Source organism: Lissotriton vulgaris, chromosome 3_1, assembly GCF_964263255.1.
Source record: "Lissotriton vulgaris chromosome 3_1, aLisVul1.2, whole genome shotgun sequence".
Lineage (NCBI taxonomy): Eukaryota > Metazoa > Chordata > Amphibia > Caudata > Salamandridae > Lissotriton > Lissotriton vulgaris.
The window spans coordinates 1,210,723,451-1,210,738,919 of NC_141689.1; the positions used below are offsets into that span (position 1 = coordinate 1,210,723,451).

The 15,469-nt window shown below is 46.5% G+C and overlaps 1 protein-coding gene across 2 annotated transcripts in view; it reads right to left on the bottom strand.

The window, feature by feature from the left end:
- GNE (glucosamine (UDP-N-acetyl)-2-epimerase/N-acetylmannosamine kinase) overlaps nucleotides 1-15,469 on the bottom strand; it is a 397,785-nt gene that overhangs the window by 283,318 nt on the left and 98,998 nt on the right. The window contains exon 1 of one of the 2 annotated variants that reach the window (XM_086961672.1): nucleotides 3,476-3,625. The exons of the other annotated variant lie outside the window; for it this stretch is intronic. The gene's annotated coding sequence lies outside the window, so the exon portion shown is untranslated. Of the gene's footprint in view, nucleotides 1-3,475; nucleotides 3,626-15,469 lie in introns of those variants that run through there. 2 annotated transcript variants of the gene reach the window in all.

Below are 15,469 nucleotides of genomic sequence, written 5' to 3' on the forward strand. Positions count from 1 at the left end.
TGACCCTAAACGCTGTCACTTAGCTTCTAACAAAGCAGGCCCTTCAGCGGATGGCTTACTTTTGATGATCCTGTTGTGAAAGAAGTTTCTAATTTTGTAAACACTTGCGCTGAACAGAGCCCAGTCAGCCCTGAAAAAGGTCATTCAGCCACACTTTTCACCAGGGCTGGCAGAAGCAGGGGCCTCTTTGCTAGCCGTTTCAGGCCCTATTTGAAGGTTTCCCACACCGCAGAGGCTCCTGACTGAGAGTCAAAGAACAATCCCATTCTTCTCTTCTAGAGGCTGATGATACAGTTGATACAATCCATGTGAAACTTCAGTGGAAATTCTTCACACTCTTCCATTCCAGGTGAGTCAACAATTTTCTTACCATCCAGGTTTAGAAGGGAGATTTCATAATTTTGTAAACAAATGAAAAACATTAACAAAAGATGTATGGGTTGTTCAGACTGTTTTTAGGTCTTACCTAGCTTTGCAGCGCGCATGCGCTGCTCGCTCTGTGAGGGCTATTGTGATCGAGGAGATTTCAGAAGGGGACTTGAACCCCTGCCCATCATTTTCATTGGCTGGTGTCATTGTTTACGTTAAACGGTGGCCTACGTTTGAAAATGAGGCTTCTTTGTTTCCACCATCTCCTTTAGGCTCCGCCCACCTGTACTGGATCCTTTGCATCACGGCTGTCGTGAGGGTATTTGTTATCTCAAGGATGCGTGTAGTGGTGGATCATGTTTCCAAACAAGCAGCTGCCTTTCCGCAACGGCGAGCGATTGTTTGCCTGGGATTGAAATCAGTGTTTGTCCTAATTTATATGCTAACTGATGTGAAGTGGACCTGCTTTGTGCTGCGCTACACCATTAATCTAATTATATATAGCTGCAAATGAAGTGCTGCCCGAGCAGGGACGGGGAAGAAAATAGCAATTTTGTCATTTCACATGACTGTGAAGCGGGCTCCCCCTTCCCATGGCAGGCAGACAGCGCGCGAGGGCTCCTGAATAAGCTACGCTGCCGCATTTTGCATCACTCCTAATCGTAAATAGAGCCGTAGCAATGCTGTCATGTTTGGATGGCGGAGAAAGCCCTCTGAGAGCTGTTAGATTAAATCGTGCAGCCTGCCGGACGACTACCTTGAGACGGCGTCGATGGAGTTGTCAAAGTATTGTGCGAACGGGCTGCTCTGGCAAGCGTAGATGCACAGCATACTGTGAATAGTGCAGCCATGCCGCCCGTTCTTTTCCCCGTGTTCGCCTAGGCTCCTACGCCAAGAGTTGGGCATTAACAACCTCCACTTCTGAAGGGCCTTCAGCGACGGCCATGTGGTGGCAGGACTTTGTTTCGATGGATGTGACCCTGCTTTTGTTATTTGTTGATACTTCTTTTCTGCCTCTTACTTATGTGAAGAATGCAGGATGCATGGCTGATATCTGGCCACAGCCATTGGTCTGCCGTGGAGTTCTTTTCATTTTTACTTGTGTGTGTTATGTAGGTTTGTTCTTGATAGTCTGGCTGGTGATTGCACATGGTGTTACAAATTTCGAGGCTGTAATGGGAGCTGCACCTCACTTTCTTAGTATCCAAGAATACCTTTGAAGTAGCTGAGTGAGTTATTGCACTCACACCAGAAGACTCTGTGCTACGCTGATCAGTACGAGGCAGAAGCAAACTTGCATCCTTCGCAGGTCCATGAAAAGACAGTTCATGTGCTACAGCACAAATATTGGTGCTGTGAAAAAGCACGCATAAACTATGCTCCGGTGTCACATTTAAGGAGTTAATAGAGTTCGTATTCAGGAACCCATTCTTCAGAGTCGCTAAACAGAATACCACTAAAATGGGTAAAGCGTGAAGTAGCTGAGATTAGAAACTATAGTACGGAGTGATATTCAACACATCTAATTGCCATTAATATATTTGTTTCAACTGTTGGATTTATTCACTTTTTTTTTAAAGGAGTAAAAACGCATATGGTGTATAGCTTGCACGTGGCAGTGAATTTAAAAGCCCTTATGCTCATACATATTTTATTTGTATTCCTATTGTGTATTCCAAGCACGTTTAGGGGAGAAGGAGGTCGCTGGTGACGTCATCAGAACCGGGCAGTCGGCGCTGGCTGCCATGGCAACCGTTTAGCAGCATCAATTTTAACCGTGCGCGAACAGGCGTAAGGGGGATGGGGCACAACCGAGTCTTCTGCGAGTCTCTGGAAGACGAGGTGACATGATCAGCACTAACGACCATATTAAGCATAATTAGTGATGGCACAGTCTATCTTTCCGGCTAATGGGTCCAACTGAAAGCCTGTCCTTATTCCATTTTCAGTTCCAGGCCCCATCTGGCTAGCACAAGCCCGGTTTGTCGTTAATAGATTGGGATGTCCATCACAAGAAGTGGTTGTGGAAGAGCCGGGATCCTATCTGTCGGAATGGGCGGAGTGATACAGGTCTGCATGCAGGAGATCCTGGCATGGGAATAGGATACAACAGCTCACTACCACTTACAGAAGGCTGGGGGGGGGAGGGGTCAATGGTCATACTTGGTTTGCCCCTGCCCGTCCTCATTCATTGCATTTACTAACTCCAGTCTTTAAATTTGATGTACATCTACGGTTTCCACCTAGTATGGCCAGTCTTTTAATGTGCTGGTTGCTACAAAAAAAGAATTCGCAATGCAATAAGTCTTGCATTTGCAAGACTTTGAGCTACTGCATTGTAAATGACAAACCTTTTATCTAGGTGTTGGTTTTGAAAGATAAATAAAAGGCATTGCCATTTACAATGTTAATAGCTTAAAATTTTGCAAATGCGAGACCTACTGCATTGCAAATGCTTGTTAATATTTGTTGACCAAGCTAGCCAAATAATTCTGGCATTACTGTCCCATGCACAACATCTCAGTTCTACCAGGTTATCTTGCCAGGTAATGATTTAACCTGATTTGTTTACATAAATGCATTTCTGTTGTGTTTTGATATGTGCTGCAACTTGTATAGAAGTCATATTGCATCATCATGTCTTGCCCCAAGCCCCGCCCATATCCCCACCCACTTGCCACAGCTCTAGCTCATTTTAATGAGTACCTGCACTTATTTTTTCCCCATTTAAAGCACTGACTAGCCGATTTGTGTGAAGAAGACCTGCCGCCCCTGGTTTCTTGTCACGTCGCAGCAGAACGAAGAACTGACGAACCTCTTATCCATATGAAAGCTGACATTTTCAATACTGAATTCAAGACATGAAAACGAAATTACAAGTAACACATTGCAAATAAACAAAACAAGCTCTGAAAGTTATTCTCAGCGAAACACACAATAGCTATTCTTGCTCTTATTGGGAACCCATTTACTCGGCCCTCGGTTTCATCCACAACCATAGTGTACAGGAATTTTGGAGATGCACCTTCAAACCGCCAGTCAGATCAGAACAATCATTTCCAAATTCCGTGTAATGAGGTGACCGACTATTCAGCCCGGTACTTACACGATCAGCCCGTGAACTCAAGAAAAAGCCCGCTGTCCGTCGCTTGTCTTACGAGTGTCCGTGTCCGTAAAATTCAGCCCTTCCAGGACTCTTAGGGTGTCAGGCCCACCCCACCGCTCTTCAGATTCTTCGAGGCGGCCGGGAACGGGCGATAAAGTCTGACGTATAACGTACGTGGAATGTAGCCTGGAGCATATTAGCCAATCGTAGTGCGCAGTACAAAATGTCCACGTGCTGATTGGTTGTGGAATCCGCATGGGCCTCTGGCCCAGCCGTTCCCACACAGGCTGTGCCTTTGCTAGAGGCGTGTCCGAGGCGGGTAAGGCGCTGACTGGGCGAGAACCAGCTCTTTCTACCCAATATCTTCAGTGGCAGTTCTGGCTTTTTAATGCACATTATATAAAGTATTTGTGCGTCTATCGTAACATGTGGGATGGTTTTAAACGACTCAAAATGCAATGTATTGCAGACCTGGCTTAGGATGTTACACATGCATTGGGTCCTTAAATAAGAACATATGTAACTGAAGATGGTCTAAAGCACCGCAACTCCTTCCTCTTTTGTAATCGGATGTAATATTCCACAGCTGTCATTAAGTGTCCCGAGGTCCTGCGGTTACGTTAATCGGATGCAGGGGTCCCCTCTTCTGGAACAGCTGAATGCTAGCCTCTCCTGCCAGTCTGTGATGCGTCACATGTCTCTTGATGATAGTTGGCATAGAAATTGTCGGATGTTTGCGGTGGTGACGAGGCTTCCTTTTCAATAATTGGCATGCTGGTGGGATCACTGCACGAGAGAAGGGTCCGGGCACTGTTGATAGCTAAACGTGCCAACGTTGTAAAGAGGCTCCAAAAAAACGTGCTACTGAAAAGTATTGGCCTGAAATATTATTTTGAACAGTCCTAACATAATGTTAAGTATTTGATAATATAAATGAATAAGAATTACTGCTATAAATAAACTGTGGTAGTTATAAACAATGGTTACTTTAGACCATGGGTACTCACAAACTTTCGGGGGGCCAAATTTACAGTGTGGTTTGTGGCTGGGGGCCGCACTGGTGGGGGGCGGGGTCGGAGGGGGCGGGGCTAAAGCAAACAAAAATTGTGACCATGAGGTTAAACACAGGTCCCTGCAGCAGACACCTTCGTCCACTGAGCCACCAGACCCAGCATACACACATCTTTCTCTCTCTCCCTCCTTCTCTCTCCCTCCCTCCCTCTCCCTGTGTCTCCCTTCCCCTCTCTCCCTCCCTCCCTCTGTGTCTCCCACTCTCCCTCTGTCTCTCCCTCCCTGTCTCCCACTCTCCCTCTGTGTCTCCCTCCCTGTCTCCCACTCTCCCCCTGTATCTCCCTCCCTGTCTCCCACTCTCCCTCTGTGTCTCCCTCCAAGTCTCCCTCTCCCTTTGTGTCTCCCTTCCAGTCTCCCACTCTCCCTCTGTGTCTCCCTCTCCGTCTCCCTCCCAGTCTCCCACACTCCCTCTGTGTCTCCCTCCCTTTCTCCCACTCTCCCTCTGTGTCTCCCGCCCTGTATCCCACTCTCCCTCTGTCTCCCTCCCTGTCTCCCACTCTCCCTCTGTGTCTCCCTCCAAGTCTCCCTCTCCCTTTGTGTCTCCCTTCCAGTCTCCCACTCTCCCTCTGTGTCTCCCTCTCCGTCTCCCTCCCAGTCTCCCACTCTCCCTCTGTGTCTCCCTCCCTTTCTCCCTCCCTCCCTCTGTGTCTCCCTCCCTCTGTGTCTCCCTCCCTGTCTCCCACCCTCCCTCCGTCTCCCTCCCAGTCTCCCACCCTCCCTCTGTCTCCCTCTCAGTCTCCCACTCTCCCTCAGTGTCTCCCTCCCAGTTTCCCTCTGTGTTTGCCTTCCAGTCTCCCACTCCCCCTCTGTGTCTCCCTCCCTGTCTCCCACTCTCCTTCTGTGTCTCCCTCCCTGTCTCCCACTTTCCCTCTGTGTCTCCCTCTCCCTCTGTGTCTCCCTTCCAGTCTCCCTCTGCCTCTGTGTCTCCCTTCCAGTCTCCCTCTGCCTCTGTGTCTCCTTTCCAGTCTCCCACTCCCCCTCTGTGTCTCCGTCCCTGTCTCTCACTCTCCCTCTGTGTCTCCCTCCCAGTCTCTCACTCTCCCTCTGTGTCTCCCTCCCAGTCTCTCACTCTCCCTCTGTGTCTCCCTCCCAGTCTCTCCCTCTCCCTCTGTGTCTCCCTCCCAGTCTCTCACTCTCCCTTTGTGTCTCCGTCCCAGTCTCCCACTCTCCCTCTGTGTCTCCCACTCTTCCTCTGTCTCCCTCTCCCTCTGTGTCTCCCTCTCCCTCTGTGTCTCCCTCCCAGTCTCCCACTCTCCTCTGTGTCTCCCTCCCAGTCTCCCACTCTCCCTCTGTGTCTCCCTCTCCGTCTCCCTTCCAGTCTCCCACCCTCCCTCTGTGTCTCCCTCTGTGTCTCCCACTCTCCCTCTGTGTCTCCCACTCTCCCTCTGTGTCTCCCACTCTCCCTCTGTGTCTCCCACTCTCCCTCTGTATCTCCCACTCTCCCTCTCCCTCGGTGTCTCCCACTCTCCCTCTGTGTCTCCCTCCCAGTCTCCCACTCTTCCTCTGTGTCTTCCTCTCTCTCTCCCTCCGTGTCTCCCTCCCTCCCACTGTGTCTCCCTCCCTGTCTCCCACTCTGTTTCCCTCCCTCCCTTTGTGTCTCCCTCCTCCCTGTCTCCCTCCCTCCCTCCCTCCGTGTCTCCCTCCCTCCCACTGTGTCTCCCTCCCCGTCTCCCACTCTGTTTCCCTCCCTCCCTCTGTGTCTCCCTCCCTCTCTCTGTCTCCCTCCTTGTCTCCCTCCCTCCCTGTGTCTCCCTCCCTCCCTCTGTGTCTCCCTCCCTCCCTCTGTGTCTCCCTCCCTCCCTGTCTCCCTCCCTCCCTCTGTGTCTCCCTCCCTCCCACTGTGTCTCCCTCCCTGTCTCCCACTCTGTTTCCCTCCCTCTGTGTCTCCCCCCTCCCTGTCTCCCTCCCTCCCTGTCTCCATCCCTCCCTCTGTGTCTCCCTCCCTGTCTCCCACTCTGTTTCCCTACCTCCTACCCTCTCTTTGTGTCTCCCTTCTCCCTCCCTCTGTGTCTCCCTCCTTCCCTCTCTGTCCTCTCACCTGTGTGTGTGTGTGTGTCAGCCCTCAGCCCGGGCTGAGACAGCTTCCCTGGCCACGCACACAGCCGCACCAAGTACTTCATGGTTCTTTAAAAGACCATTTACATGTTAATTAGGCTTTGTTGAATTTCACCTCTTAGGCCCCAAGGCTCCCCTCTGACAATCACTGGAATCACCCGGGCCCCCACAGAGCACAGTCTGAGTCCGAGCTGCTGCGGCTGTATTTGCGAACACTATTTAATTTATTTAATTTTAAACACAGGTGTCTGCAATGTCCGCGGCCCGCCCAGGAAGGCTTGCCGGGCCGCCACCGGCCCGCGGGCCGTACTATGAGTACCCCTGCTTTAGATCTAAGTATTATAGGGCTGTTGAGGGCATTAACAGGGAGGACAACAGTTTGAGAGGGCATTGCAACAGGAAGGAAAGCAATAGCCGACACGATCACAGATGGGGCTGGTAGGGGAACCAATACACTAAGTTTCAGATAGTCATAATTGCCATTTGACAGTGAAGTTATAATTAGGGCTCCCGGTGTTATGGTATTTATGTTTTTGAACACTTCAGTCTAGATTTTTCCATATTTCGTTTTTAGTCATCTTTGGCCAGATGTACAACCCATTTTTGCATGTGCAAACGGGTTTGCGACCTGTTTGTGCATGCAAAAATACCAATGGACCATGTACAAACTCTATTTAGCAAGTCGCAATTTATTTGCGACTCGCGAAATAGGATTTGCGACTCGCTAAATAGGATTTGCGACTTGCTATTAGGAAGGGGCGTTCCAAGGGCGACTCTTCCTAATAACGACTCTCTACCCTATGTAAGAATGACACTCACAATTTACCGCCCTCTTCAAGCGGGTGGTAAAGCACTCGCAAAAGGGAAGGGGTCTCCCCGGGGGACCTCGTCCCCTTTGTTAATGCAGGGGAAAATATTTTTTAAGGGCAGGCATTGGTCCCAGGGACAACTACTTGCCCTTCAAAATGAAATAAAAACATTTATTTTTTCTTTTTTTAAATGCATTCTGTTTTCCTTTAAGGAAAACGGGCTGCATTTAAAAATAAAAACTGCCTTATTTAAAAGCAGTCCCAGACATGGACGTCTGATGAGCCCAGCAGGCCACCATATCTGGGAGGGCCAGCCATTCCCAAAGGAATATTGAGGAGGCATGCAATTTACTACCCCATTGGGAATCGCAAACAGTGTCTCTGACACTGTTGTACATTGGCATTAGCGACTCGCAATTTTTCGCAATTTGTGAGTCGCAAATGCCAATGGTCGTACATCTGGCCTCTTAACAATATTTATCCCTATTATTTAGTGCTTTCTGAATACATGAAACAGTAAAAAGTATATTTTCACATTTATTTAACAAATAAATGTGCATTCATACTTTGATGCCTGTCCAGTTTTAGCACATTAAGTGGCCAGATATAATAAAGCAATAAAACCACATAACAACAATTGCATAATAGCACAAACATGCAAACACGTTGAGATAATGTAAGAAATCTCATGCCTTCTTTTCATTGCACATGCTCTCTACAGGACTATCGGCTGGGAAATCATGAACAACATTTGGAGTAATTGAAAAGATGACAAATCTGTATTTTTCCACCTTTTAAAATAAACACAGACAGGAAACACACTGTTTTCTGTCTGTACTCATCTGTAAAAATCAATAAAAACGGAAAACTAGAATCCTTAGTTATAATCCGTCTTTAACTTCCTATTTCAAAGCACTAGACTGCATTTTTACTGTAGGCGGTTACAGGAATCGGGTTACAATAAGAGTTAAAATTGTGTTATACTCAAAAAAACAAGGGTCACTGTGGGATACAACCTGTAGAGAATGCAACAAAATATGTGATGGTTGGAGTGGGCACCATCAGACAGAGGTGGGATAGGTACTCTGTGCAGCTAGAAGTCTCTTATTGAAGAGTGGGGGTTCTGAGACCTGTGGGAGGAGGAGGGTATTGGTGTCTCCATTGAAATCTCTGGGGATTTGTTACTTTTTTAGATAAGGTGACGGAAGAAATATATAGGGAAGGGATCCAGTTGGGGTTTCTGTACTTAAAAACAAGTGGCTGAAGAAACCTAAGCCATCTAAGGGTGTCTAGCCAGTAGCAATAAGTGAGAGACAGACATGGAAACATCACATTAAGCAAACTGAAAACGTGTTAGCCCTAGTAAAGGCGGCTCCAAATGCGCAATGAGGTTCTCAATGGAATCAGACAAAGTGCTTACTAGGGTCGAGTTGCTAATTTCAATACTCATTAGGTGCCCTACTAAAAATCCCCCTAAAGCACCATGAAAAATAAAATGGTATTTTACCACCATTCTATTTTTCATCCCCATCCCGAGCAAAGCTTCAGAACTGGGGAAGGGTCGCTGCTGAGTGACAGCAGCAGGAAGGCCTATCTATGCACTTATGTTTAACCCCTTTGATGCTCATGATGAGCGGTACACCTCTCGTACACTCATGACGAGCTGAGCTCGTCATGAACAATGGGAATAAATAAGGGCAAGCACAGGAGGGGAATACCATCAGCATTGATGGTGTTAAAGTGTGCATGTCTTTTTGGCCGGCCACCTTAAGACCGCCATCCACACAGGCACACTTTAAACATCTCCAACTCAGCTGTCTTAAGACAGCTGGGTTAGAGTCAGGGCAGGCCTCCAGGGCCATGTGGAGCGAAGAGTGAGGCCGCTCCCTCCAATTAGGGCGCTACTCCCACAGTATGAGAGCAGCGCCCTGATTGGTCAAGGGGGTTCCAGGCTCCAGCATCCAGTTCCTGTGGAGGTCTGGAGCAGAGGACGTCACGTTCGCCTGGTAAGTTTTTATTTATTTTGCACGCACGCCTGCCCCTCCTTTCCCCATAGATGCCAGCCCCTACTGTGAGCTTGTAACTGATACACTTGTCAAACGTCAAAGACTATTACTGGTTAAATATTGATCATACAGCACTAACACACATTACTTACTGGTGCTTTGCAGAGTAACTTGTTGTGCAAGAATTTTATTTCTCGAGTGGAAATAAAATGCAGTGCTCTCGAGTTTACCCCGGTTCATACACAAGCAGTTCACACATTCAAGTGTTTGCTTTGCATTTTTGGGTCCTGTAGTCTGGTTTATCTCATTATATATTCAAGGCTACAAGTCCCAGAGAGCAAAGAAAAAAACCTAGTGAAGATCTGCTACACATGCATATATATCCGGTAAAGTTGAGAGATCTGAAAATACCAATGAATCCTGCACCAACTAGCAAAAGCTGTTTCATTTATGATTTCCCAAAGGGTAAGATATGATGGATGCGTGACTGAGTATTTTGCAGTGCAGATCCCACAGTCTTTACACTGGAAAATGATCAGCTGTAGTACCTTCGTTCATCACAGTGGCTAAATTATAGTCGTTCTATGTTGACTACAAAATTATAGTTGCTTCGACTGACAGCCAGTCCAAGTCTAGCCAATGAGGTCTCATTGGCTGCTGCTCACAATCCCAGGGCTCAGGCTGGGTCGCCGACTAATATGGGGCACAGCCAGGGGCCAGCAGGATATAGAAGGGCAGTTCGCCAACAAACATTTAGAATTTTTACCTAGCATTTATTACATTGAATGTCCCCTGGAAGGTGAGACGCCATATCAAAATTTTGGGACATGAGTGATATGTAAATGTCAAATGTAAATGTCAAGGTATTTGTAGAGCGCACTGTCACCAAGTGGTTTGCTGGCGCTATTACTCATACAGCTGTGGAACCCTTCCTGGCTTTTCCTGTGAAGTGTCCACTCCTGGGCACCCCCAGGGTGAAGCCAGGCATCCTAGCGCTGTTGGGGCCGGTGTGGAGGCTAAGCAAGCTATTGCCCAGAGTTGCAGCTTGGGGCCCATGATTAGAATAGGCATGGAGGCGAGAATAGCAGGTCCGAGAAAATTGAGCCCAAGACCCGCCGAGGCGGGGATTGAACCCTGGTCCCGGGCCAGAACTCTGCATCAGGGTCTGCCGCTCTAACCATTGAGCCACACCCCTCCACCATGGACTATGGTATGACCAGTTCCTTATCGCACTAAGCACATGACATTCTGCATGTCATAGATATACAGGTCACGTTCTGCATGACACACGTACTAAGGTCATATTCTGCAACGCACCAATACCCCACGAGGGGCTTCAATTAGGCTGACTTTCAGAAGAAAAAGTAGGTCTGAACTGGTAAACGGTGTATACTATTTAGGTCTCTTGTCTTTGCAATTAATAAAATAAAAGGGCATTTTTCTTTGTGAGGAATAATAATGACAGGGTCTGTTCCGTTTGGTTCTTTCGCTGCTAATATTTAATTTTGGAATAGAAAATTGACTGAAGATCGCATTTGAATATTTTGACAATTATAAAAAAAAAAAACTTCAGTCTATTAATTTTGACTACCGGTGAAACTTGATTTTAATACATAAGAATCTTGTGAAGGCTATGTATCCTCCAGAACGGTATACACCCGTTACAACGCATCTTTTACAACTACCTACTATTACAACGCATACCATTACAACGCATTGCGCTGGGGGGCGCTCTAGGATAGGGAATAAGTATAATTTACTATCCAACACCTTCCCTAGTGTCCACGGGGACTGGAGTTAGAATAGTAAATTATACTTACCACTATCCAGCACCTCAAAGCGCTATGCGTTGTAATGGTATGCGTTGTAATGGTCGCGTTGTAAAAGTAGGTAGTTGTAACGGTATGCGTTGTAACATGGTACATCCCTCCAGAACTATCCCTATGAAATTCCACTAAGGGTCTTCAGGAGTCGGTACTCCTATAGATTGAAAATCCTGGCGGGAAGTCAATCATGGATTTCCGTCAACTAATGCAGTTTATTCATACGATAGGGGCATGATCCCCACAGACCACCTGCTTTTCTACGGGGCAGACTACCTCATGGATATTAATGACTGGCTCTTTGGTAATTGCCTAGACCCAGCCCATCGTCTGGAACTAGAAGAATTTGAGAATAAGGGGGTACACCAATACCTATATAACACCAGGGCTGCTCCAGGCTTACCAGAGGTGACAGGGCATGGTGTGATGTGTTGCACCATATAAAATGGTATAAAACTCCCAAGCAGGAGACGCCGCTGTGAGTTTGGAACTGGTTGCAGTCCCCAAGCAGGGCATTTGACTTTAGAAATGGGATGTCATAGGTCTATCCAAGGTGAGTGTCGTATGGGTAGGATCGCACATTCGGTCCTTTGATGACTTCACGGTGGAGTAAGAGCTGCACAACTCACAAGTCTATAGGTTCCTGAAACTGAGGAGCGTGCTGGATCCCCTGTGGAAAATTCCTGCTCCTCTGCCCGAAATTCAGCCCACTTGAGCCCAACTGACAAAGGAACCATAGGGGCACAAGGGATTTTGGGCATCCACCGTTCCTTGCTAGTTAACATACCTCGACTTTATGACTAGCCTCAGGACAAAGTGGCAGGAGGACGTTGGGACCCTAGAGAGTGAGAAGCAGAGTGAGAAGCGGAGCGAGGCGCTGATGTCGCCTCAGGTCCTTGTGATCTCCGCACATGTCGACTACAATATTTGCATAGGACCTATTACACCCCAGAGCGAATGTGGGGGATGGGCAGTACATCGGTCCAGGATACCCTTGGTTTAATGGAGGCTGTTAGGGGTTGGCTGAATGGTGGCTAAGTGCGATATAGCTAGGAGGTGGATTTCCAGGGAGACCCAGACCATCTGAGATTGGGTGAGAACCATGAACCATTGTGCCAAGGTGTACTTAGCGAGAGGCTGTCCCAACAAACACCGCAAGATCTGGAGGTCCTGGTAAACATACTGCAGATTGAGCCAGACTAAAGTAGTTATCGCGAGGACAAAGGTGGGAGGACCACTAGGGGCAAGGGCTCGAACGCTGGGCAGGTTCACATCCAACTCCTATCACATAGTGGCTGACCCCATTGCAAGAGGGGGGAGAGGACGGAGACGGGGAACTGTGCTTTACTTAATCACGGACTCTCTTCTAAGTCGGAGCTGTGTTATGTTTTTTTTAAACTTGCTATTACATTAAAAAAACTCTTAAAAATAAAAATAATCTTGTGAAGTTTGCACATCACAGTAGACTGAGGACTTCTATACTAAACATATGATGGACAGGGGTGCTTAGCAGTAGAGGATGTAAGTGAAAGATAGATGGAGAAGGGAGAGAAAAGAGGAATTGTGTGACTAAAGCAATGAAAACAATTCAATAAAACAGTGCCATACACAGAATTCCAGGGCTTTGGAAAAATAAATAGTGAGTATCTCATCAACTAGCTGTATCTCATTACTGGACCCATGCACACAAATCCACCCCCTAACCGTTCCCCCAACTCCTCCCTAGTCTAGACTTATCATTTAGCTTCTCTTAAATTGTGTATCGTGCAGTACAGCAGCTACAAACTTTTCAGGAACAACCATCATAAAGCCGATTTAAATACAACTCTTGTTGATTTCATCTAGGCAAGAACTGGACTGACCAGTTGAGTTTTAGACAGCTTTCCTAGTATTGCTGGCCCCAGCCTATTAATGGCATATTATTATCGCAAATGATACAATCTACAATATATTTGTTTTTATGATGTAGAATAACTCCCACCAAGGTGCACACTTCTCCAGTGACCTCTTTCATTATCTATAGGATTTTGACAACTGGTGATGTCAATGGTTTAATGCCACTGACAATCATATCCTGCTCTCTCCCTGCCATAAATGTGATTTCTAGCATGGAATTGATGGCTCTTCAATTTTAGAGCACACTATGGAAGTGCAGTTGCTTGCTGTGACATAACATGCTGTTCAATTGACATGGAGTTTACAAGTGCAAATGAGACACCCAAATTATGCTGCAGCTTTAAAGCAACTTGTAGGAACCCACAAATAAACTGTGGTAGGGCCATGCTTTACTAAAAACTGAAACTTAGTTGTGAAGACCGCGGTGCCTATACAGCCGGGCAGTAATAATTAAAGTCTATTTCGTACAAGTACTTTCTTATCCACCAAATGAAGACTTTGTAAGTTATCCTCTGTAATGTGCTGCAGTAATAGCCACTACATACAAGCATACAGAAGGCAGTTTGCTTTGGTTGCTGGTTGTCATAAAAACACCATTCCATTCCTATGGCATACAGGACCCGATACAGAATTCTTTGAATTGCTGTTCCAACGTGTAAGAAAAAAAATCCAATCAAACCCTTCCTAGGGTGAAACAAATAAGTCATTTAGTTTATCTAATGCTAAGGAGGTTATGGTTATTGGTTATCTGTAGAGCGCACTACCAACAAAGCTTCTTGGCTCTAAATAAAGCTTCCCATAGTACAGGGCGAAAGGGGAGCAGCACAGACCACATACTTGCTTTGTTGTGTGAAAAAGGCTGCTTTATTGGAGACAGGTGAACATCAAAACATAAACCTAGGCTTTCGCCTTACAAAACGAAACCTCAATATACAGTAAATCACCTATGATCATTTACCTCCTCACCCCTAAGATTCTCACGCCCCCTTACATCTTTATCTTGCAAATGTGTAACTCCTACCCTGTTATTGAACTTGACCTTTAACTCCATTAACCTTTTAACCTGCATCCCTTAACATCCAACTAAGGATCCTAAATCTTAACTTTCAATTTCTTGTTTCATCCAGTTGTAATTTTATTGCCACCCCCATTGAATTGATTTGCCGATGTTCACAAAAATAATCTTAATCTAGAACCATGCCAATTTAACTGCCAACCACCTTGCACCTGCTCCAAGCAACAACACCATAACAAATACCCCAACCCAGCACACCTGTGATCAACAAAATTCAGCCGAATATCAGAAAACAACATGCACCAGAATACCCCAAAAACATCAGGGCTGGGAATGGGGGGGATGATTTCCTCTACAAAATGCCCACCGTGTCACCTTCCCAAAATGTTGAATGTTAATTTAAAATGGCGGATTATACATTGGGCTGACAACTATACTATATACAGCCCAAATATAGCCTATAAGAGGCCTGGGCTGTTCCATTCGACCAATATCCCTGGAGGGGCACACCTTCTTAAGGTCCGCTGCCCACCAAAGCCCAACTGGGGGAAAGGGGAGAAGCACAGACCACATACTTGCTTCATTGTGTGAAAAAGGCCGCTTTATTAAAGACAGGTGCGCATCACAACATAAATCTAGGTCTTCGCCCTACAAAACGATACCATAAATCACCTACGGTCACTTACCCCCCAACGAAGATTCCAGACCCCCTTACATCTTTATCTTGCAAATATGTAACTCCTACCCTACTATTGAACTGTTGACCTTTAACTCCATTAACGTATTAATGTATATCTCTTAACATCTAACAATCCTAAAGCTTAACTGTCAATTTATTGTTCTGTCCAGTTGTAATTTCCACCCCCCCATTGTCCTGATTTATCAAGGTTCACAACAATAATCTTAATCTAAAACCATGCCAATTTACCTGCCAACCGCAACTCAGAAAAGCCCTCCCCATACTAGTCGGACCCCTCCCAGGACCGGCTGTTGCACCTATGCACAGTCAATGTCCTTTTTATCACTTCCTTTAAATGCAACAAGTATAACTCTTTCCCGTAGCGAGACAAGTAGACCCCGTCCCCCCTACAGAATTCATCAAAATCGTATTTTAAACCAGGTTGATCCACACAGCCAAAACCTTCACCCCTGGAAAAAAACGTTCATGTCCCTGTTGATTTTTCACCTGCCGTATTAATGGCGGAAGGCTTATTCGCCTCCCTCCACTGTCTCCCAAGCACAAATTACGTTCACAAGAACAAACATCCAGACCATTGCTTTTTGATTTCCAGCAAAACCTTTCATCATCTCCTTTAAAA